Source organism: Triturus cristatus, chromosome 4_1 (assembly GCF_964204655.1).
Source record: "Triturus cristatus chromosome 4_1, aTriCri1.1, whole genome shotgun sequence".
Classification (NCBI taxonomy): domain Eukaryota; kingdom Metazoa; phylum Chordata; class Amphibia; order Caudata; family Salamandridae; genus Triturus; species Triturus cristatus.
The window spans coordinates 1,298,101,351-1,298,127,136 of NC_140585.1; positions in this window are offsets into that span (position 1 = coordinate 1,298,101,351).

A 25,786-nucleotide genomic window follows, 5' to 3' on the forward strand; every position below is an offset into this window, starting at 1 on the left:
GATAGGTTGGGGTCCTGGATAGCGGGGCCACAGCCTGGCTAGAGTCATAAAACAGCAAAAACATCAGCAAAAAGTCGATGCCACTCTCCTACAGCTAGCTATCAATAAAGGTTGTCTTTAACCTATAACCAATAAGGGGTTGTTTGGACTGGTACAGGGTGCCCACTATAACTAGTGGACAGCATATACCTGGCCAACTTCTCACACCCTTAATCTAAATCAGCTCTTAGAAAATCCTTGACCATAACTCCCACCCTATTTACCCCATTTCCAAACTACACCTTTTTAGATTATCCTCAAAGGCACCATGTGGTGGTGCCTTAAGGAAAGGCATTATGTTGCCTTCTCAAGATGAAACATCCAATGACATGTTGCCATGGAAAAAAGACACAGTTGCTTTGCAGGTGTAGGAGAAAAAAAGCTTACAACTGTGAATCAAAGTTAAAAAATAATCCACCTACTAATGTTTCTAGCACTGGAGGAAAAAAGAAAAACATAGGAATACCTCCACCTGAAGGGAAGTGTCTGACAGATGGGAACTATGAAAGCCTGCCCTTCCCTCCACCTCTCCTGAGCCCAAAGATTTTTAAACCAGCAACCCCTTTTCGGGCCCTAGAGGCACTCCTGTCTGTCCCCCCTGCTTCACCATTCTCTTAGCCACTCAAAGTACACTTAGTGGCCCCTTTGCTCCCTTATCCCAGTTAGCCCGAGCACACTCAAACAACCCCTTCCATGTCCTCCCCTGGCTGCCAAGCACAGTGTAAGACCCCTCTGCCCTTCCATATCTTACCAGGCAAAGCACGTACATTGCCCCCCTTAGTCTGCCGTATAAACTGAAACACATACAATGACCATCTCCATTTCCTCTCTCAGCTTCTGTAACACACTCAGTGGCTCCCATCACCTCTTCTCCTACATTCAGAAAGAACATTTGATGCCCCCTTTACTGTCCCTGCAGTTGCTCAGTAAACATCGAATAACCCTCTCTGCTTTCTCTGTTGGCTGCCCCAAGCTCAATATATGGTACGCTCTGCCTCCTTACCCTGCTCGCCCAAACCACACACAATGGCTCCTTCACCCATATGCTTGAGGCATACCAATATTCATCTGCCTCCTCCTGTGAATGCCAATAGTAACTTTGACAGTAGTATTCCAGCCATGCAGAGGAGGAAAAATGCAGCCCCAGGAAGTGGAAGTTAAGTGTAAAAAAATAATGAAATGCCTCAAATACTGTGTGTTCTTGTATGTGAGTGAATGTGTGCATAGAAACAAGTGCATGTCTGTGAAAGTGTGTGTGCATGCTTGTTTGTGTGTGTATGTGGAGGTGAGTATGCATGAGCGTTGTGTCTATTGCCCACCAAGGTGAAATAAATAATCTGAATGAATTAAAGTTAGGTAGGCGCAGAGAGAGATAAACCAATGCATGTGAATAAATGCAACATTACGCGAAAGTACAGACTTAGCCAACCCTCTAGCCTTCTCCTTGTAGCTTTGTAGTTACATCTGCTTTTTAACTACAGCACTCTCTAGTATTGTTTTAAAAAGGTTGTGATTTTTCTTGATACTAGTAGCTCCGCCTCACCGACCTCACCTCACCTGACCCGCCCCCACCTGCAGGCCCATTTGTGCGGCCCTCTGCCACAAACCAGACTGTACTTTTGGCCCCTTAAAAAAGGTTTGTGAGTACCCATGCCTTAGACTAACAGCCAAACAAACATCTGGCCATTGTTCCAAGTACTGATGGCAAACTACCCTATTTAGAGCGGACATTCTTCTATATGTTTTTTACTATTCAAGACCGCCAAAAAATAAAAATGACCACCACACCCTGTAAAAAATCTCCCAGGGTGTCAGTTCTATTAGTTTTTTTATCTTACAAAAACAAACTCCCACTTTATAAGTTTGTTTTTGTAAAACTAAAAAGTTTGCTAAACAGATGAATGAAAAAAGGCAGCTCCAAAGCAAACTTAGATTGCTTCCAGAGAAGTCACACATTTGTCAAGGGGGGTCTACTGGAGCTACCACTATGGGGCATTCCATTCTCTGAGCTAGGCTTCCCCATTCAAGTTAAAGTATTGCCACTGATCATCAGCAAGTATTTTTTATGTTATGACTGCATGATCCATGCATGAATGTATGATAGTGTCCATATATAGTAGGGACCCAGGCCCTGGCGAATGCCGCTGACCCTACTTTTAGGCCACTTGGCAGAAACATGTTGACCCTGTGGTGCAGGAGTAATGGTTCTCCCTAAGCAGCATTCATTCTCATTTAATCATCCCTACGGTACACAAGGAATACATTAGTTTTAAAGATAACCAGAAGACTTTTAATCACACTCTCTGGGATCTCTGTCCTATCCAGGGGAGAGCTTAAAAGTGCGTAATGTGATTAAGAAAGTACTCTCACCATTTAAACTATTTTGCATGAGCGAGGAAGCCCAACAATGATGCATGACACCTGCGTAGGTCTGTGAGGGCTTACCTTACATTTATATGAAATGTTCACATTGAAATAGCACACATGCCATAGAGGTACTCTTTCCAACACATGAACAAATTGTGCCCTGATCCTTCTAGTCCTCCCTTCTTATTATTGAGGGTTTTGTTTTTTGGGGACGTCCGGCTGGTCATCAAAACATTTCTTCCCTTTGAAGGGTATCTTGAGGAGCAAAGCATTCTCTGAATATTCTTTCTCTTAATTCGGCATCTATGATTTTCTGCAAGCCAGGATGGAAGCACCAGAGGACACTGCTGAAGACCTTATAATATCTGATGACACATATGTCAGCTGCTTCGCCTCCTGTTGCATCCAGATACCATCAGATCGAACTTGCCCCGAAGAGCAGGTACATCACCACCTTCTCCCCACATGTGGGGCTGAGGTGTCACAAGAGGCTGAGCTTCGGTATGTCGTGAGCCACTGGGGTTTTCCAAAATGCAATTCGTGAGACACTGTGTGGACTAAAGGTGGACATCAATCTTAGTGATGACATTCTCATCTGCTCTGGGACCCTGGTCGAGCATCACATGCACCTGAGGAATGTGCTCCAGTGCCTTGCCGCCAGTGGCCTCATCCCCAACAAGGCAACATGCTCCTTCTTCCAGGAGTCAGTGGATTTCTTCGGCTACATCTTCTCCGGTGAAGGGCTGCACGTTATCCCGAAGAAGGCCATCGCCATCCGCACAGCTCCTGTGCCTACCTCCCTGACTGAAATCCTCAGATTTCTAGGGAAGGCCACCTACTGTGGTCTTTTCATACCGAACCTCGCCTTCCTTTCGAAGCCCCTTAGAGTCCTCATGAAAGTCAGAGCATCGTGAAACTGGACTGCATGGCCAACACAGCCTTCCAGACTGTCAAAGAAGCACTGATGGACAAGACAGTGATGGCCTATTTTCACCCAGGACGCCGCACCGAAGTGGTGGTCAATGCAAGCCCAGTCGGGTTAGTGGCCATTCTTCTCCGAGAAAACTTTAATAGCACTAGACACCAGTGGCATATGCCAGCAGAGCACTCTTGTACACAGAGATACAGTGCATACAAATCGAGAGAGAGGCTCTGGCCATCAAGTGGACCTGCAGCACTTTCATCTCTATCTCTATGGCCATGACTTTTGAGTGGTGACTGACCACAAGCTGCTGATCCCACTGTTTGCTGGAACAACGCTACTGGCCCTTCCCAGGATCAAGAGATGGGCAGTCCAACTCTTATCGCTTTGTGGTGGTGGCTCGCCCAGTAGCCAGCAACCTGACTGACTTTCTGTCACATCAACCAATCATATCAGAGTCGCCGCAGGTGTTTGCAGATGAAGTAGATACAACGGAACTCGGGTAGATGATCTCTCAAGAAACATGCCCCAAGGCACTGACGCTGGAGGAGATAGGTGCAGTGACAGCACAAAATGTAAACCTGGAAAAGACTAAGGAAGCACTGGCACATTGGAGGTGGCAACATTTCCTGGATGGCGCCCGTGCACTGAATAGGAACACCAAACAACAAGACAACCGATGTGAAGAGCTTGCAGCAAACTCAGCGAAGGCCCCTACTGCGTTGTGCTACGAGGTCAGACCATTGTGATTCCACGAGGACTACAGCATCAAGTGATCACCCTTGCACACGTGGGACACCAGGGGAGAGCCAAGACAAAGATCCATATCTGCAGCAAAGTTTGGTTCCCTGGTATGAACGCCATAGTTGACAAAATGGTCAGAGGATGTCACTCCTGTGCGATCACAGGGGGGGGACCCAGCACCTCCTCCCGTCCTCAAAGAAGAACCGAGCCATGAGCCATGGTCTAAGGTCAGCATTGACTTTAGGTCCTTCCCTGATGGCAGCAGCACAGGTGCCCTAATGGATTTCCACTCCAAGTTAGTGGAGGTTGTCTCATCCACAGCATTCCCGCAGGTCAAGGCCGTCCTTGGCCAGACTTCGCAATGATGGGCCTCCCGGATGAAATAAGGTCAGACAACAGACCCCCGTTCCATGGGCGGGAATTTCAAGACTACTTTGTGGCCAATGCCGTCCGGCACCGCAAGATAACTCAGGCCAACGGTTAGGTGCAGGGCTTTATGCGGACCCTCAACAACGCACTGCGGATAGGGGTAGAAAGAGGGGAGGAAACGAAAGAGTGTCTACGCAAATTTCTAAACGCCTACCCCCAGAACCCACACAGCATGACCCACAGTGCTCCATCTCATGTGGTGTTCCGAACGCCCTCCATGCAACAGCATAACGACGGACCCCACCTGGTGCCCAGATGAGATGGACAGCAAAGCCGCTCAAGCACAGAGACAAGCCACCAACCAGAAGGCCCAACCATCCACGGTGTGCGTGGGAGACCAGGTTGTCATCAAGGACAGGCACCTGGGGTGGAAATTTCGAACACCATACAAACCTGAAGTGTAGGAGGTCACTGGTATACAAGGGACCATGGTCTCCACCAAGGGAGCTTAGCGGATGCTGGTCCGGAATGTATCATAGTTCAAAAAGGTGGATGGACCCCAGGCAGAAAAGAGACGCAAATCAGGACTCAGAGGAAGAGGAGTTTACAACGTACATGCCTGCGCCTGGGGCATGTAGGGACTGGCCCCCGACCCGGAGGATGGAAGATGATGTCCCTACCAGAGACTCACCTTCTTCAGACCCAAGAAATGTATCCCTCTCCAACAACCTCGCCAGGACAGGCGAAGTTCCAGCTCCGGAAGCCAGACTTATGGTCTCCGGCAAACCCTGCTCCCAGCCAAAGGCTCAGAGACTTTGTATGCTGTTTGCCGGGACAATATTTACAGAGCACAAAGACAGTATGCAGCTAAATAAAAGGAGGGATGTAGTGATGTAGCCATCCAGCCATCGCCATACCATGTTGCACCCTGGGTCACCCTGAGGGCGGGCTTGCCCGAAAGGGATAAATAAAGGGATTCATGACCGCTCAAGGTCTTGGCCTGTACTACCTATATTGTGTGTGTGTGTATCAGATCATTGCTATCACAGTTACAGGCCTCTTGAGTGCCGCTGGTCCTTCTGCCACGAACACTCTACAGTATTGTCAATAAATCTCTCAATATATAAATAAATAGAAGCTGAAGTCATCACTTGGTGGCAACTCATTAACTGTGCCTCAAAGGCACAACTAAAACAGGAAGTGATAGAAGTGGGAGGGGGCTTTTACAATATCACTTTTGTGTGGTTATGTCTGTGAGCAGTGTTGGCCTCAATATGTAATTAATAGTGGCAAAAATGTTGCGAAGGAGTAGTGACCATACATTTTTTTAAAGTGCAGCCTTTATGTTAATGTTTTGCTACTAATACAGTAGAAAGTGTTAAGTGGATTTATGCAAAAACTGCTCCAATTTGCCTGTGGTGCTGGTACACTGTATAACACTTTTGATTAAGGCCAGGGTGATACTGAGTGCTTGTAGGAGCCAGCTCTCACTGCTTTTAAAGGTTTACATTTTACAGTGAAAACGTGTTAAATTCAAATTTTGCGCATGTGGATAAAACTGCCCCCTGTACATCAAACAGTGATTTATACTAGTGGTGTGCACATTTAAGTATTTTTAATTTGCTAAATTTTGAGAAATGTCATAAAACATGTGTAAAATCAAGTGAAATGTGGTTTGCTGGTATGTTGTGTGACTTCATGCAAGAGATCATATATGAGTGCAGGACTGGATCCGTAAAAATCTACGGAAGATTCGACCATACAGATCCTAGATGCCTCTCTCTATAATGATATGTTGGAACAAAAGATGTAATAACTTGCTCCAAAAACGTTTTCTTTAAAAATCTGCAAAATACTCATTACTAATTTTCAAATTGTGTCAGAAGGGTGACATAAAATCATAAAATATGTAAGCAGTAATTCTTATGGTAAGTTTGTAGAGATAAAGAAACTATCAACTGTAGAAAGGTTGTGTGTATTAAAGAGAAAACACTATAAACAGCAGCATTCTTTGTCAACATTCATCTGAAAATCTGTTTAGATGAAACACCAGTCCAAAATTATTTAATTAATGATATGAAGGGAGAACAGTAGTGTTGTCAATTTGGGGCCAGTTCAGACTGTCCTTCAGGGCACTGGGCAAATTCATCCCTTGATGTGGCCCCCTTGTTTCACGTAGGCTAATGCTAAGCCTTTAAGTGCGATTGCAAAAGCATTTTGACCCTCTCTTTTTGGGGGTTTCCAGATTCCTGTCTTGAGGAGACACCAAAAAACATAATGTAAATATAGCATGGACCCTTTCCAGTTCACGCCATTCTAATATCCATTTAGATGCAACTTGTTCCTGGCCCTTTCTAAAATTGATAATTTTGAGGGGCGTAGACTGACTGGACAAGCTGATACATGAACTCCAGTAGTGCTCCCTGAGCTCCTCTGCCATTCCTGATCTTCCTGCCTGCGTCCTGCCTACCAGACCCAAAGGAGTAAAGGGGAGTTTCCTGGACACCTCCAGACCCCAAGTAACACCTAGCTCCTCGTAGCGGGACGATCCTTTGTTGACAGCGATGCCACCTGGCTTCTTACTGTGTCTACGCGGACGTCATGTGATAAGCTGCAACTGATGGAGAAGACCCCTCCCGGTCTTCTGACTTGGGTGGGGCCTCTCAACCCCTCTGGTGCTTTTGGAATTGGATGGCCCCCCTCCTGAACCGCTCTAGCAGCGGCAATGCATAGGCTTCCTGACGGGCCCAGACTATCTTCCTCGGATCCCCATGCATCCTTCCAGTACCCAGGGAAGTCTTCGCTGAACCCATGGGCTCAGCTAGCCGCTGCTGGGACCACCATACCCTGGTGAGGAGTGGCACCATGAGGGTGGCATCAACACAGGCCAGGACCGGGATACCCCTGAAGCCACCCAGCCCCCTTATATATCTTCCCTTCCTCCTCTCCCAGTTTTCCCCCTCCTCACTTTTATGACCAAGATGCCGAGTCCCCCTCTCCCTGGGCATGAGGAGCTCCCAGGCACTGGGTGCTCCTTACCTCCAAGTGGAGAACCTTGGCACCCAACATTTGAGACAGGGATCACTGACACAATATCGATTACAAAATATCCCCATACACAAATATCGACACATAAATATCAATATCAAAAATATCTTTATAATGTAAAGGACAAAAATATCAAAAAATAATATTGATGTAAAAAATATCGATGTACAAAATATAGGTTTTTTAAATATAAAAAATAATGTTAAATAAATATTTAGATGCAATGTACATTTGAACAAATATAATAAATAAATGTAAACATACATACATAACATATAATATATATGTGTATATTTACTTTAAAACAATTAATAAACTAATAATTGTAATTTATTTTAAAATGTTATAATTACATAAAAATGTACAACTAAATATATATATATATATATATATATATATATATATATATATATATATATATATATATATATATATTACCTACTGGCGGTCGCCAGTAGGTAGTTATAGTTAGGACCCTGTTTCCATAGGAAAACCGCAACATTCTATTTTGAATAACTTTGGCGCCGGTCGATGAATCCTCGCAAAATTTTCAAAACTAATGGGGCGCTACGCTCCGCTCCTACCCTGAAAGTCTCGGGGGGATTCGTCAAGCGGGGGCTGAGAAAAAAGGGGGGTCCCAAAACGCGTTTTCCCCATGCATTTTTCCATAGGACCTTTAGACACAGCTACAGCCCGAACGGCTGAACAGAGTTATTTGAAATTTGGCAGAGAGGTAGTCTACAGGTCAAGGAAGTGCCTTTTGTAGGTCTGGTGTAAATCTGTTCAGTAGTTCCTGAGAAATTAGCCTTTAAATCAATATATATATCTGTGGCAGCTTACGGTGCGCTTACCGTGCGCTTACGGTAAGCTTACCGTACGCGTACTGTGCCGTGCGCGAGCGCGATTCTGATTGGCTGTTAGATCTTAGTAAACATTCGAATCGGTCGAAACCAGGAAGTGTCGGCCGCCATTTTCTCTCTCGCACTCTGAGGGGGGGGGAGGAAAATCAAAGTCGGAAAACATTAAAAGAGGCTTGCTAGACATCTCCCAACCACCTAGTCATGGTTATGGTGTCCCAAAACAACCCACAAAGCCAAAAATTTAATTTTTTTTATTTTTGAAAAATCGCCGATTACGCTTACCGCACGCGTACGGAAAAAAAGAAAACAATATCCACGTTTTCCCCACCCCGTGTGCAAAAGGTGCCCGACGGACACCTTTTGTGCATGGCTTATGTTCAAACAAAACAATCAATAGATAACCTTTAACAACGATGCGCCTAATACGGCCTCCGTGTGCGGACGGTGCGCGAAGCGCATCGTGCGCACATGGCCCATCTAGCGTAACGTGGGCCATTGAAATTCCAAACCATTGAAATTCCCCCGTTATAGTTAGTGCAGGCAACTATAACTCACGCGACCGCAATCCTCTGCTGATGACATATGTGTCTTTATGAAAAAAAAATATTTGTAATATATGTATATCTAAAAATTTATGGAAGAAGACATGGGTAAATAAGTGTCTAAATACAGTATTAGCATCAGCAGAGGATTGCGGTCGCGTGAGTTATAGTTGCCTGCACTAACTATAATGGGGGAATTTCAATGGTTTTTTATCAGTAAAATGTCCGCTAACTATAACTTGTGTGAAACCTATGGTTTTTTCAGTGAATATATATATATATATATATATATATATATATTCACTGAAAAAACCATAGGTTTCACACAAGTTATATATATATACATACACCTATAACATAAAATCTAATAGACACATTATATTATAAATTAAAACAAAATATTTAATAATTTTTAAACTTACATTTTGCACTACTTTGAGTGCAACAGTGGGGAAAATTTTGGCTAGCGGAGGTGTAAAAATTACTATTTCCACACCGGTGAGTGCAACAGTAGGGAAAGTGTTGGATAGCTGAGGGGAAAAAATACTATTCCTACTCGAGTGAGTGCAACAGTAGGGAAAAAGTTGGATAGCAAAGGGGTAAAGATTACTATTCCCACTCCAGTGAGTGCAACAGTAGGGAAAGGGCTGGATACCAGAGGGAAAAAAATGACTATTCCCACTCCAGTGAGTACAACAGTAGGGAAAGCGCTGGATAGCGGATGGGTAAAAATTACTATTTCCACTGTAGTGAGTGCAACAGTAGGGAAAGTGTTGGATAGCAGAGGGGTAAACATTAATATTCCCACTCCAGTGAGTGCAATAGAGGGAAAGTGTTGGATAGCGGCAGGGTAAAAATTAATATCCCCACTAAAGTCAATTCAAAATTAAAACAAACCAAATATCAACTACAGTACAAAAGACGTTAAAAAAACAAAACCAATACAAAAAAAATTAAAAATTACAAAAGATAGAAACATATTATAGTGTTAAATAAATCTGAAACTTACCTACAAAGATTATTTCATGGAAATGTAAAACATAATTTACAAATAACTATATTTAATAGAAATTAATTGTAATCAAAAACATTGATTGTTACATAAATTTAATATTTTATATTTCCTACCCTATAACACCATACAATTCACAACACACATAGGCCAACAGTGCGTATGTACGGTGCGTATGTCCGCGCCGTACCCCAGGCGTACCCCAGCACCCGCGTATGTATGCGCCGTACCCCAGCACCCGCGTATGTATGCGCCGTACCCCAGGCGTACCCCAATCCTCGCATATGTACGGTCCGTACATACGCGAGGATTGGGGTACGCCTGGGGTACAGCGCGTACATACGCGGGTGCTGGGGTACGGCGCGTAAATACGCGGGTGCTGGGGTACGGCGCGTACATACGCAGGTCCTGGGGTACGGCGCAAGCATACGTGGGTGCTGGGGTATGGTGCGTACATACGTGGGTGGGGGGAAGGCTGGGGGGGGCCGTACGACTCATACCCCGGGCCCAAGTGTACCCGGGGTAGGGGTCGTACAAAGTTCGCTCCGTACGGGACGTTTTCCATACGCTTGTGTATTCGGGACGCCGGTACGGATCGGACTTGTGCGCTCGGACTTCAGTTTTACGACTCGTACGTAAAACTGTCCGGGTACGTCTCGTAGACTTTTCCCGATACGATTCGTATGTATTTTTACCGTACGAATCGTACTTCGCCGTTTGTACAGGACTTGTACGATTCGTACGTAAAAAAATACAGATACGAGTCGTACGGTAATTTTATTTAACAGATCGGAATCGGCACCCAAGTGTTACCCTCATAAAACGAAAGTGCACAAACAAAATAAAAAGAAACAATTAACATAAATATTTATCAGTTAATGAATGAATATTAATGAACAAGTAATTATTAATTAATGAAACCTAAAATACTTTCCGCCCTCTACCCCAATAAACACCATAACACACACCTAAAAATCATTACACAATTTCCATAACTAATTTTACATTATTACATCAATATCAATTAACAACTTATTAATTAATTTAAAAGAATTTACTTCCCAACCTTTACCACTATAAACCCCACAACTCACATCTCAAAATAATGACACAATTGCCATAATTAATTTTTAATTAATTATAATTAATTAACAATTAATTATTAATTAATTATAAATACATTCCTTCCCACCCTATTCCCGTATAAACCCCACCACCCATTCCTAAAAAATGGCACAATTAACATAATTAATTACCAATTAATTAATAAGTTAATTAATAATAATTAAGAAGCAATGGATAAATAGTTATTAAGAAATTAATTCCCACAATTAACACTATAAATTATAAATCATTTAAACATTAATATATAAAGATTATTAATAAATGTATTAAAATTAAATTACTTCCCACCCTATTCCCCATAAACCTACAGCCAACTCCTACAAAAATGACACAATTAACATAATTACCAATTAATTAATAATAATTAACAGCCAATTAATGAATAGTTAAAAATAAATTAATTCCCAAAATTAACATTATCAAATATAAATTAAATAAATATTAATAAATAAAAAATATTCAAAATTAGATTATAATTAAATTACTTCCGACCCTATTCCCCTATAAACCCACAACCCACTCCTAAAAAATAACACACTTAACATAATTATCAATTAATTAATTCATGAAAATTAACAACCAATTATTAATTAATTAATAATAAATTAATTCCCACAATTAACACTATAAAATCTAAATTAAATAAATACTAATAGGCGATCTAGGGAGAATGGCTGCGGAGACTCCCGCCTCCGCCTAGCCACAGGTGATCGATGCTCCTCCCCCAGCAAATGGAGACTGTTGAACGATGAGCACCTGCTGAACGTTGAGCGCTAAACACGCATTAGGAGAAAAACTCTGTTTTAGCGGCCTGTAATGCTGTAAATCACCGTCACCCGACACAGACCGCATCAGGGTCAAACTCACAAAACTGTATCGGGCTTCGAAATATAGCCGCAGCCACAATCCCAGTGGAATTCTCGCTCTGGGCGGAAAAGAGCTCGCTGAATTTCAAAACGGCTCTGAATGGGTCCGGAGCACAGAGCTGGCTGACAGCAAGGCTGTACTAATGGCGTGAGGAATCATTGAAGGGAGTTACTGATGCTGCTTATGGAAGCCGATAGGAGCTTATTCGGAGCTTCGAGGTGAGGTGAGGAGGCAATGTGATGCCTGGTGTTTGGAGATTATGTGTTGGGCTAAATTATGGAACTGGCAAGTAATTGTGGCAGCTGGTAGTGGGAATGTTTGAAAACTGAAAATTGAAAAACTGAAAAACTGGGAATTCGAGGTTCAGTGATGGTTGCTGTACAACCACTCTATAATCAACTCTAGGTCTGTCAGCACAGGAAGATTGTGCCTAGCTTGGTTAAATGGTATATCTTCTCTATTGTTGGTAGCTAAGTCTTTGGACACCTGACAAGCAGCCCCAGTACTTAAGGAACTTAAAGAATGATGAGGAGACATTCTAAACAAGTGTACGCAATAGCTAAAGTTGATACAGCTGCTGGGCTGAAAGGAAAAAATACGTTCAATGCAAGTAAAAGGGAAATTATCATCGGCTAAAGTTGCAAGCACAGTAAATCAGTCAAGCCTGAACTCAAGCTTTGAGAGCTCCGCGGAAGATCTATCTGAGCCACAGTCTGAGCTACAGCAAGGGGGTGAGGACCCCACTTGTTCAATCTTAATGGAGGGTCCTAATGTCGATGAGAAGGGACAGACTAATGAGACTAGCGAGTCTGTGCCAGGGATGGAAAAAATGGAGTTGAAGAACTCTAAAGATTTTCCTCTATTCATGAAAAAAAACACTCAGCCCACAGCCGCTCAAGTTTCGTCACACCTAAATATAGCCCCTGAAGCAACACCAGAAGAAGCAACAATTAATTCTCTGCAGAAGCTACATATATCTCCACCTTCCCGGGTCCCGGGTCCGGCACCCTCAGCACCCTCGGCACCGTCGGTAACTACATGGACTTTGTTAGAGGAAGGACGACCGGTGCACTGCCAGGCAAGTCCACTGGCTCCACCAGTTCAGCTTTCGCTCTCGGATCAATCTACCTCTGTTGAAAATATCCGAAAAACAACAGTTGGAGAGCCTGCCTCAGTCTCAGGAACCATTTCGAGCTCTAATGAAGAGTGGCCCGGAACCGCTTGGCCATATAGCCAGTCTGGAGAATAAAAGTTCTCAAGATGACTTTGAATTTCCAACTAGCGGAGCCAATACACAACAACTTGAAATCAAGACTTTACTTAATCTCATACTAGGCGAGATCAGGGATATGAAAAAACTCAGGAGAATGAGATAGCTGCTCTTCATCTTCGGCTTGAAAAAATCGAAGAAACAGTGGCAGGCATCCCTGCAAGATTTCAAGAAGCCGAATCAAGGGTAGCTCAGTTGGAGGATCAGATGAGTTCAATTGTCCAGAAAGTCAACTCGATGACGGAAGACAAAATTGTCCTTGAGAATAAACTTAAAGAATTAGAGAACCAATCACGCTGCTCTAATCTTCAGATTGTTGGAGTACCCGAGGGGAGCGAGGGAGCTAATACTCTCTTATGGGTTGAATCATTCATCAAGCAAAAAGTGCTTCCTGATTTTACTGGAGACTTAACATTAACCAGAGCACATTGGGTTCCTGCTCATCCCATTCCTAATTCCTAATTCCAAGTTCCCTTGTACAATTCTGACTAACTTTGCTGATTATCGAGTGAAAGAGAACATTCTGGCCAAAGCGATTCAGCAGAGACAGTTTTCTATTAACAAGGGGACTAAGTGTCGGATTTTTTCAGATATGTCTGTAGTGGCGGCTCGCAGACGTAAGGAGTTTGTGAAACTCTTATACTTATACAAAGCCATTGGGGCTCAGGCGTCTATTGTGCAGCAATCTAAGCTTAGGGTGTTGGTTAGAGGGAAATTTCATATGTTTTCGCGCATAGATAAAGCCCAGGACTTATTGAAAGACATTTTGACTACAAAATGAATTTGTGGGTACTTCTGATTTTTTTTCTTGATTGTAAGGTTTTCACTGCTGTGTGGGGGAGGTAAATCACCTAGGTTGCAGGTCCAGAGCACCCCATATTGTAGTAGGGGGGGAGAAATGTGGATTGCGGGGTCTGAGGGGATGACCACATTTTTTGGGGGGTCATTGGAGTTTGGCATGGGGTTGTTTGTGATTATGGCAGTAAAAAGAGCAGACGCAAACAGGATTTACACAATTGGAATGAGAGTCTGATCCTAAAATATTTACTGAGATATTGGAAATATGAATCCAACTAATAGGTGCAGCATTATATCGTTAAATGTTAATGGTATGTTGAATAGACAAAAATATGGGGGTCTTATAAAATGGCTTACCACGCTAAAGCCTCAAGTCCTCTTTATTCAAGAAACTCACCTGAAAACTAATCTACCCAGGATTTTTATCCCAGGGGTATTTTCAAGATCCTTTTTCGCCTCAGCTGGATTGGCAGTGCAAGGGGTGGCCATTTATTTTAGTAAGGACTTGGCCTGGGAATTTGTTCAAGTAAAGAGAGATCCCCAGGGAAGAGGGATGTGGGTCATGGCAAGGCTTATTGGGAGTACTTTGAACTTCATCAATTATTATGGTCCAATTTCAGATGATCCATCAGCTTTATTAACACTTCACAAACTCCCTATTGGGGTCCCTGGCCAGATGGTTCTGGGTGGGGATTTTAATTATATCAAAGATTTAAGAGAAGACACCTCAAACAAGAATAAAAAACAGCTGAAGCCAAAGACAAAAAAAGTCTTTGAGGCTTTAATACAAGATCTGCAGCTAAACGACTCATGGCGTGAAATTAATCGTGATAGTCGTGAATATACTTGCTTTTCTTGCCAGTTTGAGACAGCTTCACAAATAGACCATGTTTTAACATCTCGCTCTCTAGCTCTCGCATAAGCTGAAATTAGTGTGAATGCTTCTTCGGACCACTCTTATGTCAGAGTGAATCTAGAAATTGGTAACTTGGAGAAGAGGAGGTCCAGGTGGCAGATGGACTGCCTCCTTCTTCAAGATCCTCAATGGGTAAAAGGATTTAGAGAGTGGATACTTGACTTTTTTTAAAGGAATGAAAGGTCAGCTGAACTTTTTTCTGTATGGGGTGGATTTAAGGTGGCAGCTCGTGGACAGATGATTGCCATTTCAGCTGCACAGGTGAAAAGTCGGTGCATGAAAATTGCGGAATTACAGCTAGCCCTGGAAAATACCTCTAGTTTGCAAAATTCCCCCTTACGGGGTCAGTGGAAAAAAGCTAAGAGGGCATAGAGGGATAAATTTATCATAGAGAAAATTAATAGCTCTCTGACCTATCAGCAAAGGGTCTACGAGGAAAGCCAAATGGTGGGAAAACTTCTTGCATGGTCCACGAAGACAAGACAAGAATCGACCCTTATTTTGGAGATAATAGATCCCAAGACTAGTCTTCTAGTGACTGAAAGGGAAGAGATCGCTTGTGTCTTTGTTGAACACTATCAACAGCACTATACCACTAAATACATGGTTCGCCAGCCAGCGTTAGATGAATATTTGGCAGGGGTAAAACTTCCGAGGCTATCTAACAACTTAGCGGATCAAGTGCTATGGGATATACTCCCAGCAGAGATTTTGGCAGTTTTAAAGTCCATTGCTGGAGCAAAAGCTTGTGGCGAAGACGGACTACCTATTGAATTTTATTAGGTATTTGCTAACAAGCTGATCCCTTTTTTGAGGAAACTGTTTAATTATGTCAAGCTTGGAAAGACGGTCCCCCCAATTCTAAGAGGGCGATTGTGGTGAGTTTTGTGAAAAAGGATAAAAAAAACAATAATGTTAAATCATATAGACCAATCAGCTTGTTGAACGCTGATTATAAAATCTTAATGAAGCTATGGGCGCAGCGTTTCACCCCACTAGCTCAGAAAGTGATTCACAATGAATATGGCATCCAATCCAGGGTTTCTGATTCAAGCGCTTGATTATGTTAATATCAATAAGACGCCGGGTTGTATTATGATGGTCGATGCCGAAAAAGCGTTTGATCTAGTTAACTGGGCTGCCCTATTTTACGGTTTAGACAGGTTTGGCGTTCCGTCTCAAGTCATTACCATGCTTTGGAACATCTATCAGGGGGCCCAGGCTCAGCTAGTAATTAATGCAACCCAGGTAGGTTCAGTGGATATTAACCGAGGGACCAGACAAGGGTGCCAGCTCTCGCCCCTAATATTTACGCTTTTTATAGAGCCTCCGGCTACTAAAATTCGAGAAAATAAGGATATTCAAGCCCCGAATCAGGATATGGCAAAATTAAAACTGTTTGCCAATGATGCTATTTTGTATCTCAGCCCCAAAAGGCAGTATTTAGACCGGACGCTAGCGGAATTTAGCCATTTTGAACTTATTGGGGGCTATAATATTAACCAGAATAAAACTGAGATATGAACGCTGAATACAGATGGATGAATAGTGGATGAAAAAGCAGGCCTGTTGGCAGACAAGGCCAGGCAAGCTTGCGGGCCTAGGCTTCAAAATAGCCACCAGCCACATGGCCAGGCCCAACAACATCAGAAAGGCCACCCCAAAAAAACACACTTCCCCAACTCAATCCAATGCCATCCATGCCCTAAATGATGTCTAAATTCAACAGACCACACAGAAAACACTTGATTAATAAAGCTGTGGCTACCTGCTCTGATCCTAGTGGATGAAAAAGCAGGCCTGTTGGCAGACAAGGCCAGGCAAGCTTGCAGGCCTAGGCTTCAAAATGGCCACCAGCCACATGGCCAGGCCCAACAACATCAGAAAGACCACCCGAAAAAAACACACTTCCCCAACTCAATCCAATGCCATCCATGCCCTAAATGATGTCTAAATTTAACAGACCACACAGAAAACACTTGATAAATATAGCTGTGGCTACCTGCTCTGATCCTAGTGGATGAAAAAGCAGGCCTGTTGGCAGACAAGGCCAGGCAAGCTTGCGGGCCTAGGCTTCAAAATGGCCACCAGCCACATGGCCAGGCCCAACAACATCAGAAAGGCCACCCCAAAAAAACACACTTCCCCAACTCAATCCAATGCCATCCATGCCCTAAATGATGTCTAAATTCAACAGACCACACAGAAAACACTTGATTAATAAAGCTGTGGCTACCTGCTCTGATCCTAGTGGATGAAAAAGCAGGCCTGTTGGCAGACAAGGCCAGGCAAGCTTGCAGGCCTAGGCTTCAAAATGGCCACCAGCCACATGGCCAGGCCCAACAACATCAGAAAGGCCACCCCAAAAAAACACACTTCCCCAACTCAATCCAATGCCATCCATGCCCTTAAATGATGCTTGAAAATGAAATACATTCAAAAAACACTAAAGGAACAGTTGCTTCATCATGCACACACACACACACCCATTAGGCCATGCCCATGACTAGCTCGGGCCTACTACTGACTAGTACTACCCACAACATTTTTAAAAAAAGGAATAATGATAGTTACCAAATATAAATTGGAGTTACAAGAACTGCAATGCCCCCAATCAAACAGACACAACAACCACTTACTTGTGAAATATCCAAATCAAAAAATTCTCAAATCCAATTGTAATGATGCAGCAGACAAAAAGAGTGATCTTTCCAGCTCAAAATCCAAAGGCAGAATGAGCAGGAGATGGACAAAGCACTGGGAGGAGCCTGCTGGACAGGAACAGGAAGTTGGAGATTCTGTGTCACTTCCTCCCGCTCCCCACCTTTTTAAAAAAGGGCTCCTTGCACAAAAAAGGACAGCCAAATGTCAATCTGAGGAGTTGTTTTCATCCAAAATCATCATTTGCAGAAGGTTTCATGCTGCTAGAGCTGATATTCTTCTCCAAATTGAAAATTTTACGTGTTCGAGTTCTCGAGCTTCACATTACTTCCGCCGGATGTCGATGGCGTGTTGAAAATGACTTGATCGCGTTCTCTCGCTCCCTGTCGCGTTGGATATGACGTGTTCGGGGTCTCTTTCTTCTTTTCGCGTTCGATTAGACGTGCCCGCGTCCTCACTCTCTCGCTCGCAGTCGAGAATGACGTGTTCGAGATCTCAATCTTCTCATACTCTCGCGGTGCATGATCGCGAGAAGAAAGACGTGATTGCGCAACAAATGACGTGTTCGCGCGACAAATGACGTTAATGCGGGTGCGAACTGTCGCGAGACAGCGCAAAATGGCTATCAACATCCAACATCTCGTGGAGAACGCGACCGGGTCGGGAATGCTTGTCAGCAAACGCGGGGATTCAGGTAAGGCAATCGCGCGCACGCGAGAATGTATTTTTTTACAGCGCGAGCAAGAAACAAATTATCGCTAAGCTGCAGAATGCAGAAATTTTGACATTTTCGCACTTTCCGCGGAATGCGAAAATGCCAAATTATCGCAATTTCCGCGAACGGAATTTTGGCCTAGGCCTAGCCTAGACCACAGCAAATGCCTCATGCTCAATTGCACTTCACCTCTGTTCCCGTGGAAGTAACCTCCTACTGATGAAGGCTACATGTTGGTCTAGTCCCTCCTCATTTATCTGTGACATAACGGCCCCCACCCCATGCTCTGAAGCGTCTGTCTGGACAATAAATTCCTTGGCAAAATTGGGGCATCAAAAGCTTTCTGACAGGTGTCAGTCCAGTTCACAATCTTTGGCTGCTTCTTGGAAGTCAGCTCAGTCAAGGGTGCAGCAATGTTGCCATACCCCTTGACAAACCTCCTGCAATAACCCGTGAGTCCTAAGAAGGCCCTCACCTGAGTCTGGGTCCTTGGGGGCTCCCAAGCCAGGATGGTTTCAATCTTGGGGTATAGGGGCGCCACCTGGCCACTCCCAACCTGGTGTCCCAAGTACACAACAAAACCCTGCCCAATCTGGCACTTACTGGCCTCGATTGTGAGGCCTGCTCTGCGCAGCGCCATCAACACTTCCCAGAGGTGGAGCAAGTGGTCCTCCCAGGAGGAACTAAACACTGCAATGTCATCCAGGTAGGCAGCACTGAAATCCTCCAGCCCAACCAACACCTGGTTGACCAACCTCTGAAAGGTGGCAGGGCCATTCTTCATCCCAAAGGGCATCACACGGAACTGGTAGTGCCCATCTGGTGTGGAGAATGCGGACTTCTCCTTTGCCCCATCAGTTAAGGCGATCTGCCAATACCCAGACGTTAGATCAATTGTGCTGAGGTACCGGGCAGCCCCTAGCCAATCTATGAGCTCATCAGCTCAAGGGATGGGGTGCCCGTCAGTCTTCATGACCGAATTGAGACCTCGGTAGTCCACACAGAACCTAAGTTCAGGGGCGGCAAAAGGCACTGCAGCTTTTGGTACCAAGACCATGGGGCTGGACCAAGGGCTGCTAGAGGACTCAATCACCCCTAGGGCAAACATTTTGGAGACCTCCTCCTTAATGTAGGCCCTGACCCGGTCAGTCACTCTGTAATCCTTGTGCTTGACAGGAGGACTGCCCCTGGTGTCCACTTCATGGACGCACCACTCAGTGACACCAGGCACCAGGGAAATCAAATCAGGAAATTGCCCCAACAGCTGGCAACAATCTCTCTGCTGCTCCGGGGTCAGTGTGGTGGAGAGGACCACACCCTCCACTGACCCATCCTTCTCTCCTGCACACAGGAGGTCAGTAAGAGGCTCACTCTCCTCCTCCATTCCAGCATCTGTGGCAAGAAGCATGCCCACTTTAGAACTCTCAAAGTGGGGCTTCAGGTGGTTCACATGCAGGACCCGCAAGGGGTTCCTGGGAGACTTAGTCCACCAAGTAGGTAACTGGACTTTTGCGCTCCACGACCTCAAATGGACCAGTCCACTTATCTTGGAGCGCACAAGGCTCCACTGGGGCCAGTACCCAAACCTTCTGACCAGGTTGAAACTCGACCAGAGTGGCATTCTGGTCGTGTCAACGTTTCATTTCCTCCTGGCTGGCTTCCAGATTTGCCTCAGCAAGTTTTCTGAAACGCCGAGTCAGGTTCCTGAAGGCCAACATGTAGCTAAATACATCTTGGGGAGGTTTCCTGGGTGATTGCTCCCAGCCTTCCATGACCACACTCAGAGGCCCTCTTACTGGATGGCAATAGAGCAGTTCAAAGGGACTGAACCCTAAGGACTTCTGTTGCACTTCACGGTAGGCAAACAATAGGCATGGTAAGAGGACGTCCCACTTACTCCTCATGGGTTCTTCTAGGCCCATAATCATGCCCTTTAAGGTCTGGCTGAACCTTTCAAACAGACCATTACCTTGGGGGTGGTAAGGAGCAGTGAACTTATAAGTTACCCCACACTCCTTCCACAGAGACTTCATATACTGGGAGATGAAGTTGGTTCCCTTGTCAGACACCACCTTTCTGGGGAACCCCACACGGGAGAAAATACCCATCAGTGCACATCCCACCATGGAGGCCGTCACTGTCCTGAGCGGGATGGCTTCAGGGTACTGGGTGGCATGGTCCACCAAGACCAGGATAAACCTGTTGCCCATGGCTGTCTTGAGGTCCAGAGACCACACAATGTCAATGCCCACTCGCTCGAATGGGGTATTGACAACCGGAAAGGGCTGGAGTGGGGCCTTGATCTTCCCCCCACTCGTCCCACTTGCCTGGCAAGTCTCACATGTCCTGCAATGAGCGTCTGAGATCTTGCGAATCTGGGGCCAATAAAAGTGGGTGACCAGCCTCTTAAAGGTCTTGGTCTGCCCCAGATGTCCTGCCAATGGAATGTCATGAGCCAACCCCAGTAGGAAGGCTCTGAAGCACTCGGGTACCACCAGCACAAGGGCTGACACCAGCTCAGCAGCCTTAGGCTTGCTATACAGGAGACCGTTGTCTCAATAAATCAGATGTGAACCAGACTTGTCACCCGCTGCCTGGGCTGCAGCCTGTTGCCGCATACGCTCAAGAGAAGGGCAAACTCTTTACTGCTCACAAAACTCCTCCATGGTGGGCCTCCCTTCCTGCTGCCAATGGGTCAGCTCAGGCAGGTCTCCCAGTTCGGCGATCTGCTCCCCGGTAGGCTCCAGGGCATCCCCCTCAGGGTCTGCTCCCTCCTGGGCCATGGGAACCAAGGGGGCCGGCTTCCTGTGCCCCCTGCCCCTTCTCTCTAAGACGGGGGCCTGAGTCATACTCTAAGGCTCCAGGTCCTTCTCAACACCCTTATTGGCTGCCATGGACAGAGTGGTAGCACACGCCCACTCAGAGGCAGACCCAACATTTCCAAGTGAGATCTCCTCTCAACCGTAGCCCACGGGGAGTTCTCTAAATCATTGCCCAAGTGACAGTCTACAGGCATGGCTGGCCTCACAGCCACCTGAAGAGTTCCTGTGACCCCCCCCCCACTCAAAGGGAACCTGAGCCACCTCACATTGGCTCTCTGAGTTGTCTGCGGACACTACTGGGTAGAATGCAATGGGGACAACCTGCTCCTTGGACATCAACCGGGAGCTGACAGCCGTTACACTGGCTCCTGTGTCCCTTAGAGCCTCCACTCTATGGCCATTGATGGTCACCCACTGCCTGTACTTTTTAGTTTTATCAGTCAATGTAGGCTTAGGGACCATCTCAAAGTCTCCTAGTGAGACATGGGTCAACTCTACAGGATCCCACCCACCTTGGGCACCCATCTCCTCCCCTCCCAGGAATACACTAGCAAGCTGGCGGGGTGGTGTACAGTGTGGTGCAGGAGCATCCCTTTGAGGACACTGGGGATCAAAGTAACTGTGGCCCACTTGACCACACTTATATCAAGTAAGGGGCCCACTCTGAACAGGCCTACCTGTCGGGGGCACTGGCTTCCTCTCTTGGGGAGGCTGGGACACCACTGCTTGGTTCCCTTGGGAATTACTTTGGGGCCCTCTCTGGAACTCCCTCAGTTTATCACTGTCCCCCCCACTTCTCTGCTGGGGACCCTGTCTACCTTTGGCGAAGTCTCCCACTGGACCCTTGCAAACCCGGGTGCTCATCCAGCGGTCCGCCTCCTCAGCAAGCTTCCTAGGGTTGGTTAGCTTGCAATCAATCAGCTGCTGGCGTAGTTCAGGAAAACAGTTACTAGACAAATGCTCCCATGCAATCAAATCATAAAGCTGCTCAAAAGTTTCTACTTTGCTACCTTTTACCCAGCGTTCCATTGCTCTGCAAAAAAAAAGACACATATTCAACCCAAGTGGTACCCTCTTTTTTTTTGCAGAGTTTTATATAGCACGAACTTGACCCGAATCCAATCAGGTATCAAAGCACTTTACATAGCACCAGTTACGTTACATGAGGACACACATTCCTTTTTTTTAGGCACAGGGAGATTACGTGATTTGCCCAGAATCAGAGAATGTTCAGCGTCATTACCAAGGCTCAAACCCAGTTCCCCAGGTCCAAGGTCGAGCGCCCTACCCGTTAGGCCAACTCCTCCCTAAACCTCTGCCTATACATCTCAGGGGTCAAACCATAGCGGGTCATCAAAGCTTCTTTCATGTGGGCATAAACCATCCTACTTTCTGGGGGCAGGTCCAACAAGGTATCCCTCCCCGCACTCACAAAGCGTCCCCACAACCCTGATCCCCAATCCTTCTCAGGGACCCGGTGGGACACCATTGGCTAATTCGTAGGCTGCAAACCATTGCCCAATATCTTCACTTTTATGGAAATCCTTAATAAGCTCCTTGGGTATATACACTCTACTCTCAGTATGCACTACAGGTATGCTGCCACCAGAGGGGGAGATCTCTACACTCTTTGTTTTAATCTCCAACTCCCTCAATATTCTCTCATGCTCAAGTTTCATTTTCATAATCTCAAATTCTAACTTCTTGTTCTCTAGGTCCCTCTGACCATCCATTTTAAGCTTAGCCATCTCCATATTATGCCGCCTATCTCTCTCCCTGTCCTCCATCTCTTCTGGAGACAGACCCCTTTAGGACACACTAGTGCCCGGGCTGGAAATTGCTTTAACTCCCACCAAATCTACTACTTAATCCTGCTGCTCTCCTGCATTCTCTTCCCCCTCCACAGGCTCTCCCCCATTCCTAGGGGCATCCCTGGCTTCTAGCCAGGCCTTCAGCACCTTGTAATACTCCTCCCTTCTAGTGAGACCTGTGATAGGGACTGTGAAGCGTTTGCTAAAATATTTGAGCTGCTTGGAAGTGTAGGTTTCTAATTTCTCTTCTTCCCAGGAGAGATCCTCCAAGGCATTGGATTTGGGCTTGCCCATTGTAGCAATAAAGTAAAAGTTAAAAAAAAATTATTGTATCAATTAACAAAAATTGTTCCAAAAATATCTCCAATACAATATACAAAATCTTAGTTACTACAATAGACACAGTTAAATACTACAAATCTAGTCAGTAAATTCTAAAAGAAAAGAAATAAAATCGTCAATTTAAAAATAAAAAAATAGAATAACTCGTATATCAAGTTAAGATAGCACCAGGGCGTCTGTCCCCCTGAGCAAGAGCGTGACGATACAGAGAAATTCATGTAGATAGAACATTCAAAGACCTATTTAAGAAGTAAAATATAGATTCATTAAGTGTTAAGTGCATTTTGTCGCAACATACAAATCAAGTCTAGACATGCCCGAGGTGCAGTCTTAAGGTTCTAGGTTGCGAGATGCGTTATTTAGACAGACTTTTACCTTATACACAAATTTAGCAAACCTAGCTAGTTCCATAGGTAGCTCCAGACTAAACAAGAGAGTCATAGCATCCTTGCAGTTACGTGTCCCATATTTAATAAACAATGGTCTTAAGAAAGTGTGACGTGCATGTGTTAGGCAATTGCACATACAGACCAAATGTACCATAGATTCAACATGCTGGTTACATAGTCTGCAGTTGGTAATCGTCTCTAGTGTTTTCCATTGCCTGTTGATGTCTTTTATCGGCAATACCATGAGCCTTGCTGTTAGAATTTGCCTTAAGATGGACTTATTTAGTGCAGCGTCAAGGTATGCTTGCCATTAACAAACAAAAAAGTAATTTCTGAAAAAGATCCTAAAATGGAAGCAGTGGAGGGATAGTGTCATTGGTCCATGCTCTCAAGGAAGGCTAAACACAGGAAGAGGCATGACAAAAGCATGTCATGGACAAATAGGGAGAAATAATATGAGTGCGATGATGGGGACAGCAAATGGGAATCCTATAGGTGGGCTAAAGCACACACAGTATATACAACATTCCTCTGTGAGACAGCCCAAGCGATCCCTAGTCGAGACCTAAAAAGGGAATCCCTCTAGTACCGCCAGAGGTATTCCCTGTCCTGGTTGCTTTGACCTGACCTCTACGTCAACGGAGCCCTGCAAAGAGCACTCTTGATGTGGAGGTTGTAATAAGGTGAGACCAATACTTTGGTGTGGAGATAAGTAGAGGCTTTAATGATAGAACATAGAACGTGGAACCAGGCCATCTCACAGAGGTTACATCAATAGCATCTAAGAGACTAGAGTTCATGGTTTTGTTCTGTGTATTATTTACATATTTCTATCCACATTATTTCTACTTTATTGGCATTGCCCACATTGGTTTTTTAGAGGGTGAAAATGTGGAGTTGCCTCTGGTGTATATCCTTTTTATTTATTAGGCTAATAAATGCGCACTTGCAATTTGGTGTTTCAGGCACGCTAAGCAGACATATTCAGTTGCACAGTGCAAGCACCTGAAATGGCTTGCTTTGTAGTATCAGCACCCCCGTGTGTATGCTTCATTATAAGACTGCATCCAATCCCATTGTTGCCACTAGGCCGTTCTTCTGCTGATCTATATTGTACTGCCTGGATCTCTTAAACCTTCGGACAACCCATTCTGCCAGTGACCTAGGGGCATATGTATCAAAAACCGTATTTGCGATTATCAAATAGCGATTTTTTGAGAATCGCTATTTGAGAATTGCAAAACGGGATGTATTTAAAAGTTCGCACATATTTTGCGAATGCTTAGTATTCCTTAATTGCGATTAGCAAATTGCGAAATCGCAATTAAGGAATACCTTCCCGTTCATTCCGATGGGCCAGGAGGCCCATCGGAATGAATGGGAAGTAAATCTAAAATTGCGAATCGCAATTTGCTAATCGCAAATTGAGATTAATTTCAAAGGTGCAAGGGTGTCATGATGACACCCTGATGCACCCCTGAAATGAGCATGTGTGCGCATATGTCGCGCATACATTCCCTAAGGGCATGTATGTGCGCCACATGGCACTTTGAAAAATGCCAAAAATAGCATTTTTCAAAGAAATCGCAAATTACCACCAACTTGAAGTTGGTGGTAACTTGCGATTTCTTAAGGAGAAATCGCACAACTTGGGTGTGTGTTACATAGCATTTAAGGAATCGCAATTTTGCAATTCCTTAAATGCTTACGCAAAATTAAGGAATCGCAAAAATTGCGATTCCTTAATCATGCGATGCGGCAATGGCACATATATCGCGTGTTGCGATTTTGTATTCGCAAACGCTGTTTTTTTGCGATTCGCAGCGTTTGCGAATACAAAATCGTTTGATACATATGCCCCCTAATCATAAGAGCATGCCCGTCATTCAACAGCTGTAAGTGATCGCTCAGGTCTGTCAACCATCACTCAGTTACCTTGAGGACATTTTCAGATTTACCAGCCATCAATTGTTAATCCTGGTGGTGTAAGATAGTCGGTAGTGAATAAGAAGTGGCTAGAACCAGGCGAGAGATATTCTTACAATCAGTCGGTGCTCAATTCTCAAGTGGATCTGTCTTTTTTGGCTCACAGTTCTCCTACTTAATTTTTTTACGCCCCGCCCCTGAATAAGCATGGGGATTGAAATATTTAATCACCCGAGGAGAG